We start from the raw sequence: 12,951 nt of genomic DNA on the forward strand, positions 1-12,951 counted from the left end.
CTCGGGGGGGGGGGGGAAATGTGATTTACATATTTGAGGGCTAAAATAACAGAAAAGCTAATACCGTAATTTTTTGCAGGCATTGGGAACCCTGCTTTGTATAGGCAAGACTAATGATAGACCGTTCACATCCAGATGCACAATAATCCACGTAAAACCAGCAGTATGCGGCATCTCTGAAACACCCTTCACCAGCGGATCGCAAGACCCTTTTCAGAAATGCAAGAAATACTGCTCTGGGATTTACTTTTCCAGCTCTTTACGTTCTTAATTAACTTCAGGCAACCTTAGCGTGCTTTCGGCGAATCTTTGAGCTGTAACGCAGCCACAGCTGGCACCTGGAGCGCACCGAGCACGGGCACAAGCCCGGCGCACCCTCATGGACACCCGGCCCCCCCAGCGCCCCCACAGCACCGGGCCGGGGTGGGGCGGGGCGGCCGCGCGCGTGCGCAGGGGGCGGCGCGCGGGGTCAGCCCTCCCCGCGCCCGCCCCTCCCTCCGCCCCCGCCGCGCCAGAGCGAGGCTGGGCGTGCGGCGTCACGGCGACGGCCCCGAGCCGCGCCCCGGCACAGGCGCCGAGCGGAGCCGAGCGGAGCGCAGCGGGCGCAGCGCAGCGGGATCGGCCGGCGAGGCGGCGGCGGCGGCGGCGCGCGGTCGGCGGGGAGCGGAGGCGCTGTCGCTGTCCGGTGGGTGGCGGCGGGGGGCAGCGCGGGCCGGGCCGGGCCGGGCCGCTGTGGCGGGGAGCGGCGCGGCGTCTCTGGTACAGGTGGCGGGGCGGGGTGGGGTGGGGGCGGCGGCGAGAGGGAGGTGGTGGTGGTGGCGGCGGCGACGGCGGGGAGCGGCTCGCTTTGAGGGAAGGGGCACCAGCCTGGAACATGGCGGAAGTGGAACCGGGAGCAGCCGCCTCGTCCGGCCTCAGGCGTGGTGGGACCCCGAGGGGTGGGGGGAGCAGGGCGCTGAGGGGCAGCCGTCGCGGCAGGGCCCAGGGCCCGGCCCTGCCGTTCGCCGCCGCCCCCCCGCCCGCCGGTCCTCGGAGCAGAAGTTGGAGCGGAAGCGGAAAGTTGTAACCCCGCGGGTCGGGGCCGCGACGTGGGGCCCGGACGGCCGCGGGGAGGGGCGGGTGACGCCCGGCTCGGCCCCGCCGCGGGCGGGGAAGGGGACGGTGCCCGGCGGCCGCCCGCGTTGTCAGCGGGAAGTCCGAGCCGAGCCCCACCTAGTCCGGCCGCGGGAGAGAAGCCGCTCGCTCTTTCCGGCCGGTGTGTGGGGGCGAGGCGGGGGGGCCAGGCCGGGCGCGGCCGGCCGGGGCAGCCCGCCGCGGCTTGTGCCTGGGGTGGCCACGGACCGGGACGAGTAGACAGCGCGGTGGCCTGCGAGTTCCCTTCCTGCTTATCACAAAATGAAAAGGAAATGACAGGGATGTTCACCTCGTCTAAACACCCCACCATCACCCGTGTCAAAGCAAATGGAAGAATTTGACTGACACTTCCTGCGTCAAACCCGTCTAATGAGCCTCAGATCCTTGTACCCTTCTACGTGCGTTGGTGAAGAAGTGGTGGAAGGAAAACAAAGTTTGCAGAGGGGAGAATAAAACCAAATTTGACTGTTCTCGCATTGGCCCTAGATTACAAAAGAGAATGAGAAACCAAGGTTTTCTGTGGAAAAAGAATACCGTTACTCCCATTTCAATCTTGAAGGCATGGGTTATGCTGCTCAGGGTAAACGAAACAAAAAAAGGAAAGTCTTTCTCTATACTGCTTTGGGGTGCAATAGCAAGGTAGTATAGTTCCAAGAGAGAGGGCAAGTCAGAGATGCCCAGCCTGAAAATCATGTAGATCGTGTATGTGTTCTTGCATTTAGATGTTTTGATTAGTATAATTGTAATTTTCTGCATATAACAGCTACATCTTACCCCAGGATGAGATGTGTAGACAGTGTATGACAAAGACTTTTCAGTACTCTTTCACAGTGAAGTATATGTTGAAATTACTGTTATGAGAAAAGGAGACAAATAACACTCTTCATTTCCCTTAATTATAATTAAAAGGCAATGAAGCAATCACATTGCCTTTAAGAATAACCATTCAAAAACAACTGTATTTCCCTTTGGAAAGAGTCTCTTCTCTCTATGAAAAACTTTGAACATTATTTAAGTTACTACAGTTTGGATTTCTTGTCTCTTTATTAAAATCACAAGCTTTTGGTAGGGGAAAAGATCCAGCCAAACTTGGTAGAGTTGAGTCTTTTCGTTTTTATTATTCATTGCATCTTTTTTTTTTACCCTTGCTCAGAATCTATCCTGTAGACTTCATTCTAGATAAAAATGAACTGAGTGAATAGTGGGGGATAGTTGAACTATTCACATTAAAGGCTTTGCAGAAATAAACTTTAACTAATTAGATGAGATGATTTATTCCTTTGGTACCTGTGTGTTTTCAGGGATGCTTCTTGTAGTGATATGAGCTACTTCAAGTTTAACTTAGAGCTGTAGTGTAAAACTGTATCATTATCTGTACCCAAGAAACTGAGTTTGGAATTACACTCTGCAGTATAAGTGCCATGTATCTTTCTTGCAGCAAAGATGATCATACTTGAAGCACCTGTCTGCCTGGGGGTGAAATAATCTGCAAAACAGAGTTGAAAGACCAAAAAAAAAAAGTCAGACCAGAACTTTTATATGGGGGGGGAAAACCCAATAGTCTTTTTACTGTCTGTACCTGTGCTGTAACTATATATGTGCACCAGATAAGTTTTCTGAGTGGAATTAAAATTGTGCTATTTTGTTCCAAAGCTCTCCTGTAGGACAGTTCATCAAAAATAAATCTGAAGTGAGCCATGACAGTTCTTTTTGTGCTGTGCCAGTTTTTGCAGAGTAAAACCGACTGTCTTTTTAATTGAGAGCCTTTCTGGAGCAGAGGCAAACAGATGGGAATCTAGGTGAGGGCCTACAAAAGGAGAAAGAAATTGTTTCTGTGGCTGAGGAAGGAAGTGTGCTGAAGGCTACATTGTAGCTTGTGATCTCACAGTTAGTAAATGTGACAGGGAACTAAAATAAACAGTTGTCCACCTATCATCTGGGATGTGGGAAGTGCAAGAGTCACAGAAGTGCTTGAGTACTTGATGCTTACTGCTACTGTGCCAATCCTGTCATCCACAGAGCTCTGCTAGCTGCTCGGGGTTAGGTACAGAGAGGTGCTCTTAAGGATAAGAATATCTTACCGATAAAAACAGGTCCTCTTGTCCTTGGATGTATGCTGAGAGGGTGGGCGGATCCTTTATGAATTGGCCTTTCTAAGTAATGCTTAGATGACTTTCACATATCTAGCTGACATTTGAATGTGTTTGTCAGATTAGGCTCAAGTTTTAAGTTTTAATCAAAATTGCTCTCATAGTAAAACAGATCTCTCAGCATAAGCTGTGCGACAGAAGTCTGTGTTTAGCTTGTGGTTGTGAATGCTGCCACTCCTTTACCTCAGAACAAATCCAAAAGCAGACAGAAGTGCACTGTGTGGTGTCAGTGTGCTAAATCCCTGCTGAGTTGGGGCAGACTTCTGCTGTGTTCTGTTGCATCTAGGTCAGGTAGGGGGATATTTTAGACAGCCTCCTTGTTCAGAGAGATTAAAGGAGTATCTACAGTAACTACACCTTCATATTTCAAGGCAAACTTTGTTTTCCTGCTCAGATGTGGTTAAGATAGTCTGTTTCTATTCTTCTTGCATAAAACAGCTTTTGTACTTTAATGCCATTAATAGACCTGTTTTCAAGTAGACTGAGTTTTCAAAGTTGTTTAACAGTTGAGTGTAGTAGATCTTTAATACCTTAGAGCATCTAATGTATGGCTTTTTCCTTAAGGCCTCTCATCCATGAGGCAACTGGGTGAGACAGGCATAGTAGAAGTAATATTTTGATGAAGTTATGGCAGTTTGCTCTTTGGAGTAAGTCAAAAGACCTTGTCTTCTGGTACAGACTGTTTCTTCATGAAGCAGTTGAATGAGGTTACCTTCAAAAGTAGCAGTAGGTTATGGCTTGAAACTCTTATCTCTCTAGCTTTAGAGTGTGAAAAGAAACGCTGGGAAACTAAAAATGAAAAAGGTTTTTATTTTTGTGTGCTTGCTCATGCATGCTGTCATGAGCTCCTGACATACTGCATGTTCCTCTCTTCTAGCAGCAAGGAAAGGGAGGAAGGCTATAAACACCAGGTTGTTAATCTGCCCATTAGGCAACTTTTGAAATATAAAATCATTTGGGGGCCTTCTAGCTATTCAGGGTGATGCTTTTTCAAGAGAAGTGTTTTAGAAGTGATTTTTACTATTGAAGCAGTAGAGTGAAATTCACTATAAGACCTTAGAGGAATGTGTGTTACAAAATTACAGAAACTTTTTAGAGGTGAACCAGGAAGAAGAGGCATTTGACAATAGCTTGTACACTGTCCCAGTCAGCCCTCTATAGTTATTAATCTAAGGACTTGATGTTATTTGAAGTAAATCCCTGCTATGCGACTACAAAAAGAGACTGTCAAGTAAGTCCACATGGTTAGTTCATTCCTGACCAAGGGAGGAAGGCTAGACCATAGTGCAGGAGTAGGACAGCCTAGCCCTTCTAGTGGACTGGTATTTGCATCCTGTGGCAGACAAGCAACATCTCATGTTTCTCCCCAGCTTGAAATTCTCTTCAGGAAATCTGTACTTTCTTAGATCACTTGGTATCATTCCTGCAGCTGTTGCAACACAGGAAGCTGGCCTAAATCTGAATGACTTGACCAGGTCTTCTGCGAAAAAGATACTGTGTGCCACTGTTACTCATTCATGAAATAATTTTCAACGTAACTCTAACTGTAGAGCTGTGAGAAACCTTACATCATTAAATTTTTGGACAATCTTGAAAACCTGGAACGGGGGAAGAGTATTTTCATAACTGAAGACAAAGCAAGGCTCTGTCTGTTATTTTTCTTTTCACAGAAACTCGGGAGAATGTGTTCTCTGCAAGGTTTGTTGACATTGAAGTGACTCTTACTTGCTGTAATTATAGCAGTTATTATTACCTAATTTCAGTAGGTGATCTGGATTAAACGAAAATTTGTAATTCAGCATTTCTATTAGTATGTTTTACTGTATAACTTTTTGTGACATTAGATGGCAGAAGTTTTTTCTTAAATTAACTTCTTAACTATTGGCCAGATAATGTATCTAGTCAAACCTTGTTTTCAGTTAATCTGAAATAATTTGTGAACACAGAGTCCGTGCAACTGTTTCTTTTTGTTTCTCTGCATTAGTTGTCTTAGCTTTTGAAGTCTTGTCCTATTTTTCCCACTCACGGTCTGTTTCTGAAACCAACCAATTGTGCCTTCACTTTTTTTAATGTCTACAGTGAAGAAAAGTTTCTTAAAAGCATGCTTCATATATCGGGGGAAGCAAAAAAAAAAAAACAACAGTACCACCACATCTCTGTCAAGGATGAGCCTCAGACACTTGTGAGGTATCTCTGTGGAGTTCCAGAGGGGAGGTACAGGAGATAACAGGACCTGTTACTAGGAGTGGCACTTCAGCACTACAGAAGTGAAAGTGGTTTTGGTAATTGCAGAGTCAGACCAACTACTTTGATTTTTTTGAGAGGTTTCATGTATGGTCAGTATTTTTTATTTGAGATGAAGATAGCATGCTGAACAGTAGTTGGAGTGTGTCAGAACCCAGATAACAGTGATAGTTAAGTTGTGAAACTGTACAATCCTTGCTTGCAGTTAATCAAACTCCTGTAACATCTTGTCTAATACCTCCCCTAGAAGTGATTTGTTAGAAGGCTAGTGGAAAGTGCAAACTGTTTCAGAAGGGTAAACGGGAATGTGGACTGGAAGTTATCTCCATTGAAGTGGAAGTTACCTAAAAATCTTACTCTCTGCAATACAGTGTTTAGGACTAGATTGATTTATTTATCGGGTGACAGTTACTGTTGATACTGAGTTGTGGATGCCTGATCGCTGAAAATGTTCAGAGTCAGGCTGGATGGGGCCCTGAGCGACCTGGTCCAGGGGGTGGTATCCCTGTCTGTGCCTGGTGGAACTACATCATCTTTTAGGCCCCTTTCTATTCAAGCCGTTCTGTGTGTGTAGCTGTGTCCAGGTGTGTGGGGGAGCAGCCCAACACTGTATAGGAACCTCTTTTATTAATCTTGTAAATGTGAGGCAGTTATGGGGGATTGTTAGAGTTTGTAAGGTGCGGTCAGTAACCCTCCTGTGATCTTTCACTATGAAGCTACCTACAAGGTAACATTCTGAAAGCTTGATGTACAAATTGACCCATAAACGTCACCTACTTGGCTTCATACGATTGCTTTTTGCATAAAATATTGCTGAAGGATTTTCTTTTGGTTGGGAGAGTGTATAAATTCATACAGCTTGCAAAATCTTGACTCTTGCACTTCTGGAGTTATGTTTATATAGTTAGTATGAATAAGGATATATCATACTGTCTTTTTTGACCCTTGTTTAAAATGGAGATTTGATGGGCAGTAGATTTCCCATTCAGGGAATGGTCCTTTTGTTATTTACCGTCTGTTGTTTATATTGGTAGAAGCATACAGAAAATGCAATGTGTTTTCATGGATTTTATGATGAGGAGCATCAAAAATAAGTTTGTAGCAAGTGTGAACTCAGCTACAGAATTCTTACAAATATAATACCAATCCATAGATGAATTTCCAAGGTAGTTTTATATCAACAAGTATACAGTTCGAGATGCCTTGGAATTGTATTCTTTGTGTGCTGTGAAATGTTACGTTCAAAAATCCAACCTCTACCAAGATAAGTTATTTCAGAATGTACCATGCTTCTAGAAACTGATGCCAAATTGTCATCAAATTGTCACTTGGTGGAATCAAAGAGACTGTAGTAGTCCTGTGGCATCGAGGAGCACTGAAGAGGCAAGAATAGCTGACTGTCATGCTGGAGAGTATCACTGTTCCATTTTTCTGATACATCTTTTTTGACTTAGTAGCAGATTAGATGGTATTTCACCAAAGAAGAGACACCCTGGCACTTAAATCTCTGTTGGCATTGAGTAAGTTTGGAGATTAATAGAGAGAAGCTGTAATACTATAATAAGCAAGCACTCATAACTAGTTTTTTCTCTAAATGCCTGGTCTTCAAATATTCTTACTTTTGTGTACAATTTTCTACTTGTTTTTAAATCTGAATACTAAAGAGGGAAGCAAGCATTTCTCAGTCATAGCTAAGTATATCTGTACTTATTGTATGTCCTTATTTTATTTACCTTTTCATCTTTCTTTATATTTGAGCTTACATTTTTATATTTGTTTATATTTTTAATTATCCTCTGGTTTTTGTCCTGATCTCTCTAAACATTTTATTTCAGGAATTGCCCAAAGCTAAATTGAGGTTGAGCCAGAGATGTTGCATAGAAAAATAAGTGTCATAGCTCAAATTCTGCAAAGACTGAGGAGTTGAAAACGAGGTTTTACAATTAAGTGTTTATTGCATCCTTTTGATCTGTGTGTAGCTTTTCATCAAACTCTTAAGAGTAATCTCAGAAGAAGAGTGCTATATCGATGTAAGTAAAAATTAGATTGAGAAAATAAGAATATTTAACATGGAAAAAGATCTAGTAGGTTGTCCAGTTTTATGCTTGAAGAACAAAAAAAGTCCTGAAGTTCTCCTTTTCTGCCAAAAATGTAAGTCCAGTTTAGCCAGGAAACTGGTGAAGAGCCAACATTAAATGCACGTTAGTTTGAACATAAAGTGCAGTACCCAATATTTCGAACAATGTGCAGTCCTGCTAACTAGTTCTGCTTCTAGCCAGAGGCAAGATCTTAAGATGCAGTTTGCAAAAATGTTTTTCAAAGAAAAATGTCAATTTAAAAATATTTGTATTTACAGGTAATGCAATTCTTTACTTAATCTTATTGTTAGACTACTTTTTAAATGAACTTTGATGCTATAAGTTTCACAGAGGAAAGCTGAAGCCTCTTTTCTGAGCTGAATGCTGAATCTGCTGTGGTAGAATTGAAAATAAGGAACTGTTCACAGACTTGTCTACAGAAGGTTGAAGTCATAGATCACAAGAACCTAAACAGAGTAAGCATTTGGTAAACTGCAGGCACCTTAAGCAATGCAGGAATGAGAGACTGATTTCCTGAAGGATAAACTTGTTTCACTGGAACAGTCAGGGTCTTCTGCTTGGGCTATGCCCAAAATACAGATTGTTTTGAGATGCTTGTATTTAATTTGCTGAAAGTTAAACTCTTCAGTGAAAGATTAAGGATGTAGTGGTGATGCTCATAGAAATGCTGTGGTGATTGTAATTGTCATAGCTAAAATAATAGATTACTCTTAGAAGACAGACATGGGGATTTTATTTAGAAAGGTCTCCCCATCCAAAACCCTAGAGTCAATTTTGCATTTCACTAGCCTTTGGACATCTTCTGTTACCTTATCAGTGTGTTTGATTTGTTGTGGATTGACCCTGGGTGGACATCAGGTGCCCATTAAAGCTGCTCTATCACTCCCCTCCTCAACTATTTGGAGTAGTGTATTGGGTTTGCATGGCCAAGGTTTGGTAGCCTATAGGGCCTTATTTTCTGTGAGAAGTTGCTAAAAGCTTCTTCCATGTCTGGCAGATCCAGTCCCTGGTAGTTCCAAAGATGAACATGCCACTAGTCAAAACTTGGCCAATTAGAAATGGTGGTAATGCCTCTGTGATAACAGATTTAGGAAGAAGAAAGAAAAAAAAAGTTATTTCACAGTCATAATTGCAGCCAGAGAAGAGCAGGGTGAGAACATGTGAGACGAACAGCTCTGCAGACACCAAGGTCAGTAGAGAAGGAGGGGGCAGGAGGTACTCCAGGCACCAAAGCTGGGATTCCTCTGCAGCCTGTGGTGCAGCCCATTGTGAGGCAGCTGTGCCCCTGCAGCCCATGGAGGGGCATGAGGATGCAGATCCACCTGCAGCACATGGAGGAGACCCACACCAAAGCAGGGGGATGCCTGAGAGGAGACTGTGAACCTGTGGGAGGCCCACACTGGAGCAGGCTCCTGCCAGGGACTTGCAGACTGATGGAGAGAGCAGCCCACAATGGAGAAGTGTCCTGGTCCTTTGACTCTGTGGGAGACCAATGCTGGAACAGCCTGTCCTTGAAGGATTGCACCCCATGGAAGAGTGATCCATGCTACAGCAGTTTGAGGGCACTGTTGCCCGTGGAATGGACTCATATTGCAGCCATTCGTGGAGAACTGTTGTTTGTGAGATGGACTTGCACTGGAGAAATTAATGGCAAATTATCTCCTGTGGGAGGGACCCCACACTGGAGCTGGGGAAGGACTCCTCTCCCTGAGCAATGGGAGAAACAACCTGTGATGAACTGACTGTAACAGCCATTCCCTTCTCCCTGTGCTGCTGGGGAAAGAGAGAGGGGTGGGGGAAAGGTGTTTTAAGGTCTTACTTTACTTCTCATTATCCTACTCTGATTTCGTTAGTAATAAATTCAGTTAATATCTCTAATTTCAGCCTGTTTTGCCTCTGATTGGATTGGGTGAATTATCTCTTCTGGTCCTTACCTCAACTCATCAACCTTTCATTATATTTTCTCTCCCTTGCCGGGGCTGGAGGGTAGTGATAAAAAGTTTTTGGTGGGTGCCTGGCATCCAGCCAAGGTCAACTCACTACAGATAGATAAAATACAGAACAAGGCTTGTGGGTCAAGATAAGGACAGGGAAGATCACTTGCCAGTTGTTGTCATGCAGATAAAACAGACTGAACTTGGGGAAATCGGTTTAATTTATTGCAAATCATATCAGAGTAGGATAATGAGAAATAAACCCAAATCTTAATAACACCGTCTTCCCAGGCTTTGGGAACTTTGCTCCTACATTTTCTACCACCTCTCCCTTAGAGGCACAGTGGGTAGGGAATGGGGGCTACAGTCAGTAGCATGTGCATGTTGTCTCTGCTGCTCCTCCTTCCTTAGTAGGACTCCACACACCCTTCCCCTACTCCAGCGTGGGGTCTCTCCCATGGGCGATAGTCCTTCACAAACTTCTCCAGTGGAAATCCCTTCTAGGGGTGCAATCTTTTGGGAACAAACTGCTCCAGCATGTCATTCCCGTAGTATTACAGCCTCCTTCAGGTATTTACCCACTCTGGCCTGGGGTGTTCTATGGGCTGCCAGTGGATCTCTCCTCCACTGTGCACTTCCATGGGCTGCAGTGGCACAGCCTGTCTCACCATGAGCTGCAGGGGAATTTCTGTGCCAGCCCATGCAGCACCTCCTCCCCCTCCTTCACTTTGGGGTTTGCAGAATTGTTGCTTTTGCATGTTCTCACTCCTTTCTCTGCTGCTGTTGTTCCCTCAGCAGTTGTCCCCTCCAACCTGCTTCTTAAGTATGTTGTCCCGGAGGTGCTACTGTTACTAATGAACTCAGCTTTGGCCTGCAGTGGGTCTGTCCTGGAGCCCATCTGGCATTGGATATGGGGGAAGCTTCTGGCAGCTTCTCACAGGAGCCACCTAGCTAGCAAAACATTGCCATGCAAACTAAATAAAATTTGACTTCTAGCAAAGTGAGTCTTGAGGTATGACAGGTTTCTCCAGAAAATGGCAAGCTTTGAAGATGCAGAGGAACCAAGAATTATGGTCTAAACATGAACTAGAGTGATCTTAAGAAGATTCAAATAGAATCTTGTGGAGACTTGATTAAACAAGCTTAACCCTCATTAATTTGGCAACTCTGTATTAAAGATCTAGTCCATGTAATTGAAAGTGGTGTGGGGATGAGTGTGATTCAAATTCATTTGGTTAAAATTATTCAGCTTTTTGTGTAGGTGTCCTCATGGGAGAGGACATGAGCTCAGGCTTGCAAGTGTGAATTGATTACCTTTGGGGTTGTGCTCCTAACTTACAGATCTTTCACCTCTTGAAAATTTGTGACCCCTTAAATGAGAGCTAAGGTGCATCAGCTGCTCACAGAGCAGATGCAGAGTTATGGTAGCTCACAGCTTTGCATGCAAATATTAACTAGAATTTGTTTTTTATGGGGGCTGTTTGTTTGTGTTTGGGTTTTTTGGGGGGGGGGACATGGGGATGGGGAATTTACTGGGAGGGATTTTTTTCTGTGGGGTTTAGCTTTAATTGGTTGAGGGTTTTTTGTGTTGGGGGCTTTTCTTAAAAACCTTCTTCTGAAGCTTGTGGCAGCTTAGTTGACTGAGGAACAACCAAGTTGTCTGTGTATCTCCATATGGGCAGAGGTGTGAAGGTCGATGTCTGTAGTTGTCATCTTCTAGTTAAGGTTTTCTTGTGGGTTGGACATTGTCTGCAGAGCAACCATCTCTAGTTTCAAAGTGCTACTGTCTTGCTGCCAGAAACAGAACAGAATGCTTTGCCCAAGTTTTGCCCTCTTCAGTTAAGCATGTCAGACGTTTTAGAAACTCATGTTCATCAGTGGATTGAGCTAATGAAGTTAATTGTGAAAAGAAGCAGTTAAAGTTGCACCTCCATCATTGCACAAGTAGCAAAACCAGGTGGCAAAAAATAGTAGTTGTTGCTGGGTGTCAGTGTATGCCTTTTTCATGTTACCCTCAAGACAGATGTCTGAAGCTGTAACAAAAGAACCATTGGTGAAGTTAGGTATAATTTGAGTGACTTTGTGTGAGGTTTGTTGCTTATGTTCAAATACCGTGTTTCTATTAGGGAAGCGTCAACTGTGAGTCAAAACAGAGTTTTAACATGACTTGCAATTACTTGGGACTTTGCTGGTATGGTTCAGTTATCATGAAAGAGCTAATTTTATTCCTGTTAATGAATGCTAGTAGTGAGTAGTCTCAATTTGCACAGAATCAGTGTCTTTTCAATAGATAAAACTTCTAATCTTAATTAAAATGACATGTGGGAATTTGTAAGACTTGTCTCTGGCTACCAACCTGATTTGTAATAGAATTACTGTAAATTGTACTGTGGAAGGGTACTTTGTACATAAAGGGCCTACACTAGCTGTGTTTAAATGGCCAGTAACAAAACATCATAAAATGTTGAATGAAATCTTTATATCTGTGGCTTGATGATATGTTGGTAATCTAAACAAACCTGAATAAAACCCAAACTTCTTATAGTGAAGACAGTGCAAGTAATGATACATTGGCATTGGCAAGCTCTGGCATTGCCAGGGGTGTGTATGATGTGTAGGTTATGGAGAAAAATAATCAGGAGACAAAAGGTATCCTGGAATTGCAGTTAAACCCAGCATTGGCTTACATCTGTAGAAGGAAACCTGATACAAGGCTTTACTAGTTCAGCAGCCAGTGTCACAATCAAAGTAGAGCTAGGATTGCCAGATATTAAGCAGATACCAGATGGAATTTGAGACTAGGTCTTGCTTCTGAAAGAGAAATTAAGATGCCTCTTTCCAAAGAAGAGTATCTTAAGCCAGCTGGCAAGCTTAAAGTAACTTTCAAACTGCACTTACAAAAGAAATACCTTAACTCAGAAAACTTCCATGCCTTACTTGTAGTCCTGCTGGGTTTTACCTTGTTTTGAAGCTTGAAAGATAAAATTTATTGTAACAGTTATGGAGGCAAACAAATACTTACATCTGCTTTTAATCAGAAGGATGCATATCAGGTAAAGCATGTTGTGTATACTATGAGGTGGCAATGCAATAACTTGGAAAAACTGTAGGGCTAAATACTGATCCTTCTCTGTAATGACAATAGAGCCAAATTCACAGCATCAAATTGCTGGCTCAGTTATCAGAACTTGCTTTATAGTTGAATATCTAGCTTATGCATAGCAAGATATTGTAACATGGTAATTATATATTTTCTGAATTTAATATACTTGTTGTATTTTTTAAAATCTGTGTGTTGTTTCTGTTTATAGCCTGTCTGGATTTTCTTGCAAGCATAAAAACTATTTGCAATTCAGTTTCTTCAGGAATTCTGAGGTCATAATTTTAACT

At 43.4% G+C, this 12,951-nt stretch overlaps 1 protein-coding gene across 1 annotated transcript in view; it reads left to right on the top strand.

The window, feature by feature from the left end:
- The first annotated feature begins 513 nt into the window (after window positions 1–513).
- RAP1B (RAP1B, member of RAS oncogene family) overlaps window positions 514–12,951 on the top strand; it is a 31,022-nt gene continuing 18,584 nt past the window's right edge. Inside the window, exon 1 of the mRNA XM_014879920.2 lies at window positions 514–685. The gene's annotated coding sequence lies outside the window, so the exon portion shown is untranslated. The remainder of the gene's footprint in view (window positions 686–12,951) is intronic.

The sequence above is a fragment of the Sturnus vulgaris genome, chromosome 5 (assembly GCF_052056855.1).
Source record: "Sturnus vulgaris isolate bStuVul1 chromosome 5, bStuVul1.hap1, whole genome shotgun sequence".
NCBI classification, from domain to species: Eukaryota; Metazoa; Chordata; class Aves; order Passeriformes; family Sturnidae; genus Sturnus; species Sturnus vulgaris.